The following is a 7,120-nucleotide window of genomic DNA, read 5'->3' as shown; positions in this document are numbered from 1 at the left end:
TGAAAGTAAGTAAAACCAACTTAAATCGATGGAATTACACATACAACAAACTTATATGTTTCCCTTTCAAAACATCATAGTTAGTAAGGATTTGAGACACTACTTGGACACAGGATAGGTATTAAAAAAATATAAAAATGGGGACGGAACGTACAGTGTCCGCTGGTCAGCCTCCTCGGGTTTGAATAACAGTCAGTAGGTTGGCAGACTAGATTTTCAGCTGAGGCAAGACAATCTAAATCCAGTGTTTAGCTATGCTATGAATCTGTCTGCTCCCGTCTTGAATATGAAATTAAACCCGACATATAATCTGCCTGTACCAAAAAGGTGTCAAGGTCACAAGGTACACAAGTCGGCCTTCGGTTCATCACCTTGAGGTGTTGGCGGGGTGAGGTCAGGGCTAGGCGAGGCAGCAAGTTCGTCCTCACCAAACCGGAATGTGTTATGTAGCTGGCTTTGTGGGCATGGGTTAGCCAATGAACCTTGCAGGCGTTGTGTTTTGTTATCTAAGAGTCTTTAGCGTCTTTGTCAGGACGGACCTGGAGAATCTGGTTTTGTCGTCTTCGCCGGGACTACTGGGACCAGTGTTTTTCTGCAAAAAAAAAGAAATGATGCCGGTCTGTGACCTGTAAGGTTTTATATACAGTCAATGGGAAAAGTGCCAATCAAATATTTTATGTGATGCGCTCAAAACATTTGATAGGCAGGCTATGTGAAGAATAAATCAGCCCAGGGTCAGGATGTAGACTTTATCTTTTTAATTATTTTTTTATTTAAAGTACGGCTACTGTACATGCGACCAGGGCTTAAAATAATTCACAATCAAGTGACACATCACTGTACGGGTGATCGGAACTTACAATAGGCTGTATTTCCATTTGCTAAGGAAGAAATAAAATAAAACATACAAACTACAGTTCAAAACTGGCCAAAAAAAGGGCCGAATCAAATCAAAATAATGTAAACAAGTTCTTTATGCAGACGCATGATGCACTATAGCCTCTGCCTTCCCCAGGGCGATGTGCTGTGTTGTTTTGAATGCGGGTCTGCAGAGAGGAAGCTCTCTTGCTGGCACACTGGAGACAGGGTTTTTTATGCGCTACCTTAGACCAGTTCGGACCACTCCGCAAGATTTGCACCATAAACCCAACAAGAACCCTTTGCAGGATGTGAGACAAGTCAAGCCTCATGTAACTGTGGAGGGCGTCAGTCATCATATATGGGTGTCGATTTGCGTTTGGTGTCATTAAGTTAAAGAGGGTGGTTTAGGGGGGTGAGCGTCCGCTGTCAATTTCTAGCGATTTCCTGTACGATGAGACGGCCGCTTGAGAAAGTAACTTTGCATTTATTCCTGTTTCGCCATGGCTTGGTCTTGACTTTCCCGTTGATTGTCGCGTTTGTAGTTTGTAAATTACAATAGTCTACTCCGCGTTTTTACATCAGAGCGGAGAAGTGGCGTTTTTTTTTCCCTAGATCAATACGTACAGTCATCTTTTTTTATGAAAACAAGGGTGAATGTTATGGTGTTTAATAGAACAAAAAGATATGAAAATCACTTAGACTGTTTTACACACAATTAAAATTGTGCAGAAGGAAGTTATAGCCACTGGTGTATTGAACCGGAGGAGAATTATAATTTTTTCTTAACTTTTCATAAATCGGCCCTGTGAGTTCTTGTCTTTCACTATGCAGTCTGGTATTGAACCGGCCTGTGTTTGCGGTTAACACCACTGTTGGATATTGGGTAAAAAGCACTCAAGATATGCATATCACTTTTAAATGTCTCAAATAGTGATAAATGCAGTATCCGGTCATTTTTGGATTTGCGTTGTTTTTGAATTCACGTCGGTGATGATGTCAATTGGGGGAGAGTGCCTCAGCCTAGTACTAGAAACTATGGCGACTGACTAGGTGGGAAGAGGTGGAAGGTAAACGCCGTATACTTACGAACATGCGAGCGATGTGAGAGGGCAATGAGGAAGTTGCCGACAGTTGGGGAAGTCCCTGGTGAGGATATCATTTGCAAATGCAGCAGTGCATAGAGGACTTTTATTTTTACTGTTACGTAAGAGCACCGAGCGTGAACGTCAACTGTTTTTTGCTATCTAGTGACAGTGATCATGTCGTCATCAGATAAGTACTGGCCATTATATAGATATAGGGAATAGAAGGCTATATGCTCAGAAACATTAAGGTTTGTTAAATACCAATGAAAGAGGTGTAATTTATCATATGTTCTTTTTATTTGCGAAAAAGAAGAGAATATGTTAATAAAATCCGATGGAAGTTTTTACGGAAAACTAACTGCGTTTGGTACTGCTATGGACCAGGTTTCTGCCCAAAAAAGTTGTAATCCCAAGCTGTTGTGCCTACATGAATAAGGTACAAAAATAAAAAAGAAGTGAAAACACCACAAATTTGCACTGTCAAACGGGGTGGGGAAAAAAATCATGTAGCCGTAGTTTTCGGGCAAGTACGGTCTTTTAGGATATACTGCTATGTGTTGGTCACGTTTGCCTGCTGACATTTACATGTTTGCGAGAGTGTGAGAGAACAACAGAGAAATATATTTTACATAAAAACAGGTGTTGACAAAAGTTCCTTCTGGGAAAATATTTGAAAATGGGGAAAATTTGAGTTGGAGAAAAAGTGATAGGAATCGCAATAATATTGAATCAGGACATAAGTGTCGTGATTATATTGTATCGTGAGGGACTCTGGTGATCCCACCGCTACCGTAAAGAAAAAAAAAACTAAAAAAAACTGCAGCTCAACTTTCACAACAAAAAGCGTCTAGTACGCGAACTTTTGACAATGCTGTGACGAGGTTCCTACGATCGAAGATGTCATGGTTTGGTTCTGAAACTTAGTGCGCTTCTCTCAGTGAATGTCGGACTCATGTTAAGCACCACCCAAACTGGCCTATCAGGACCGCTGCAAGAGGATTTAATATGGACTCACGACGGGAAGCTCGACCACGGCGCGATCAGAGCCGGCACATGGCACCGCCGTTACTAGCCCTGCATTATCATTCTCTCAGCGCTCTCTACAAACACAAGCACAGTAGCTGAATAAAAACACAGCAGACCAGTATCTTCTGTTTGTTTCTTGTGGTCTCATCTGCCTAAAACACAGGTCTCCAGAGACTAAAGAGAACTCGGGTTAGTCTGGGGTTCCAGCAAGATAAATACCTTGTGTTTTTTGTCTCATGATTGCTCCAGCCAGTGGGATTTATATGGTTTTATCTAAAGACTCATACTCAAACAGCAGGTTTTTTAAAGACTCAGTAGAAAAGTGCTGCTAAAAACTAAGGTAGGAGCGTCCGTAGACGTTCAAAGCATGAACTTTGGAAAAAAGGCGTCAAAATATTGGGTTATACAGTGGATCCCGAACATCATCGACAGTTGACACTTTATGATTTTTTTTTTTCCAGCCACAGGAGACTGTCTCTCAGAGGCTTTCGTTTTATTTGATGTTCTATGAATAAAAAATAAAACAAATTTGATCTCATCAAACCTCATCTTCTCAGATCATCACACAGGAAAGAAACAAGTCAATTTCATTGAGCTTCTCTTCCTCTTTGTCGGAAGCCACATCCGGTTATGTGGGCAAATTCTAGATTAAAGGATAATTCCACACAAGAAAAATGCTTCATGTGGAGTGGGTGCAGGTGCCAGTTCATCTCAGCTTTCACGTGGATCTCAGAGGGGGGAGCGGCTCGGGAGACCAGCTGTTAATCCACACCTGACATTGACTCAAACTTCACTCAACTGTACGCAGAAAATTGATTTAAAGGAAGCTATAGAAGATTCGCTTCTTACTCATCTTAGCTCTCCGGCTATAATGCAAGTAAACAGCGCAGGGGTGTGGGTGTGGGTGTGGGGGGGTGGGGGGGTGGGTGTGGTGGGTCTATATCTGGGTTTATGTAGGCTAAACACCTGTCATGTAAAAACCCTACGAAGGCTTCTGAACAGAGTGGAATACCTCTGACTCTTGATCACTGAGCGTTTGTTGATGATGAGAGTGAGGAAAGATTTCTGTGACGCAGGCTTGTCGTGACAGAGTTGAAGAGGAAAAAAAAAAAAAAGGAAAAAAAAAAGACAAACCTTCAACCAAGTCCTTTAGAGCAGCCTCTGATCACTGTCACACCACTGACATGTAAGTTTGGTGCAACAGCGCCATCTGCTGATTGATTAAAAACTGGGAAGTCTTCAATGACACTTACAGCGTGAACAGGGGGAGAGCGTTGGGTGACGTGTGGTTTGAACTCTGGCCTTTAACAAAAGTAGGAATAAATAAACTGAAAATACATGTATAATGTGAAAATTGTCACTTGTATTATGAATCCACAGAGAATTTTCCCAACCTGCAGCTCTGTGGAGCTTCTTTGGCTCCTAGCTGTTACAAGCTAAAACAAGCTGTTACGCTCTATGCTAAGGGAACAGAGATGCGACATAACGTGTTGTAACCACCCCCCCCACCCCCCAGAGTTGAGGTCCCAAACATAACACCAAAAATACTTTTAACCTTGTGTTGTCTTCCTGTCAAAATTGAAAATCAACCCCTTGTTATCACGTTTTTAACTTTGTCTTACTTTTGTCCATTTTTTCAAAACATTTGATGTTTTTTTCAATGTTTGTACTACATAACATGATACTTAACTTTAGTTGTTGCAGTTATTTTGGGGATTTATGGTAAATAACTCATTTATAGAAAATCATACCCAACGTTTGTTAGAAAAGCAGAAATAGGAATTATTTAGACTAAAACTAAAGGAATGGATGTGTTGATGGATGATCACAGACTGGAACATGAAATGAAAGTAGAGATTTTGCTTGCAAAGAGCGTTGTGTGGAATCAATCACTATTATTTTGGGTGGTTAAAAAGACAAATTGAATAGGACAACGGGTCATTGACCAAGGACAACATGAGGGTAAAGGCAATCATAAACTTTCCAAACCAAAAAAAATGCAAAAGAAAAGACAAAGCTCTAACCAAGCTTCTACAAGAAAACAGGAGAAAAAAAGGTAACAAAACCAAAAAAGGACTTCTCACTCCTCACACGCGTACTAGCAGCACAAAACCAGGCTGAACCATACTTACATTACCAATCTAAATCACATCACACAGTTACACACGAGGCACATGTTGGAGATGGCAGAGTGAAGAGGAGAGAGACGGAGAGAGAGAGACGTATTGTCAGAATGGGGCTTTAAACTTGTGTTGTTTCCCTTCAACCATGAAAAAAAACACTTTTTTGGTCACTTTTTTCAAAGTGATTACTGTTTTTAGCAAAGTTTTCTTAACTTTTTTGTGTGTGGGTGCTTTTTTAAATGTTTTTGCCAAGTTCTTTGATATTTTTTGTTGACATTTTCAGCGCTTAATTTCGACTGCCATTTTTGTGCCAAAAAAAAACCAACTGAAAATGGGTCAAATTTGACAAAGGACATATGAGGGTTAAAATGGCTCCGTCCTCCTGGCAACCAATCAGACACAGCAATCACATCGCTGGACCATAACACAAGCTCTGAAAAACATCACAATGTCTTGGGTGGTGCTTCGCCCAGATGTAGCAAGGTGCTACTGCAACATGCTAACCAAAACAACTTTATAAGTGACCATATGTCAGATTTAGTTTACGCTTGCTCTGTTACCCCACAAGTGGCCAAAAATTACTATTGCAGTTTAAATTTTTCAGTCTGCCAATTCTTGTTCTTTTTTTAATATGAAATTATTTGTTACTCTCGCAAAAAAGGTCATGTTTTCGTCTCGGTGTTTGTCAGTCAGAAGTTTTCCAGAAAAACAAAACTACAACCTGCTTTCATAACTTGGGTGAAAGGGTGTAGCATGGGTCAGGAAGAACCCAGTGTGGACGGAACGAATCCCAGGGCGGATACACAAATTATTTTCACATTTGTCATATTGCAAGATAAAGCATTTGGCTGCATTCATTTGGTGTTGGAATATCTGGAAAAATGAGTTCCGACTGGAAAATTGCACCGCATCATGCAATAGAGTAAGGCATAGCTCCGAGTGCCTGTGTAGTTGACTTGTATATTTGGATCCAACGCAAGTACTATCTCCTTTTTATACTGCTAGTAGAGTGGAGAGCAAAATAGGCTTCTCATATTTGGAATTGTATTGAATTTTCTGTCTTTAAAGGGGGAAATGTCAATTTTACACCTCAACATCAGTGACTATCATGGTTAGTTCTCAGTGGTTAAAAGCAGTTAACAAAAGTAAAAAAGAAGAAAAAGAAAGACGTGACTTAAATAGTTATAAGACAAACGCTGTCAATTTCTCATCCCGCGCCATGTTGTTTAAATAGCAAATGCCTGGGCACCCATCGTTGTGACATGGGTGTGCTGGTCAACAGAGAGGGGTTCAGGTCCATTCTGGGCATTTCTGAGAGTAGTGATCTTGCTGCAATCTAGTTGTGTATAATATCCCGTGGCCTGTTTATCAGCACGGGGACTTCCTGCGGATCTACAACCTGCGAGCGATCCCGGATCCAGTAAGGGGTGCGGGCCTCACCAGCAGCCAGCAGGAGGAGGTGGACACTGGCTTTTCACCTGCACGGAGGAACGGCGTACGGCGCGGGGATCCGGGTTTTCCTGAGACCAGCCCCGTCGTTGAGCTTAAGAGGTCAGCAGGAGACGAGGGACTAAGATACTTGAGAAACTGATTCCTGAGCTAAGAATAAAGTCATCTAGAATCATACTCAACTGCAGACTCTGGTTCTGTTTACTGGTTTGATTCTGCCGCAATTTAACCACAAAAGAAAATGTAGACAAAAACAAATTGGAACTCCTGATGTTTTGCACACAAACTATACATATTTGCAACATTCTGGACTCAACCCGTTCAGGCCCTTTTTGTTTCTTATGCAACAGTTATATGTTTGTGTAGTGTATATTTCGTTTTTGTATTTATGTTGATTTCATATGAATGTTTAATATGTGTTGTATGGATGCAAACTTTCCAAAGGCAAATTCCACATAAGTGGGACTTACTGTGGCAATCACACTTGTGTGTGTGTGTGTGTGGTGGTGATGTGTGTGTGTGTGTGTGTGTGTGTGGGTGTGTGTCGTGGGTGTGTGTGTGTGTGTGTCGTGTCGT

Source organism: Etheostoma spectabile, chromosome 8 (genome assembly GCF_008692095.1).
Source record: "Etheostoma spectabile isolate EspeVRDwgs_2016 chromosome 8, UIUC_Espe_1.0, whole genome shotgun sequence".
Lineage (NCBI taxonomy): Eukaryota > Metazoa > Chordata > Actinopteri > Perciformes > Percidae > Etheostoma > Etheostoma spectabile.
The sequence above is the reverse complement of the archived record's forward strand: the minus strand, read 5'-3'. Positions refer to the sequence as shown.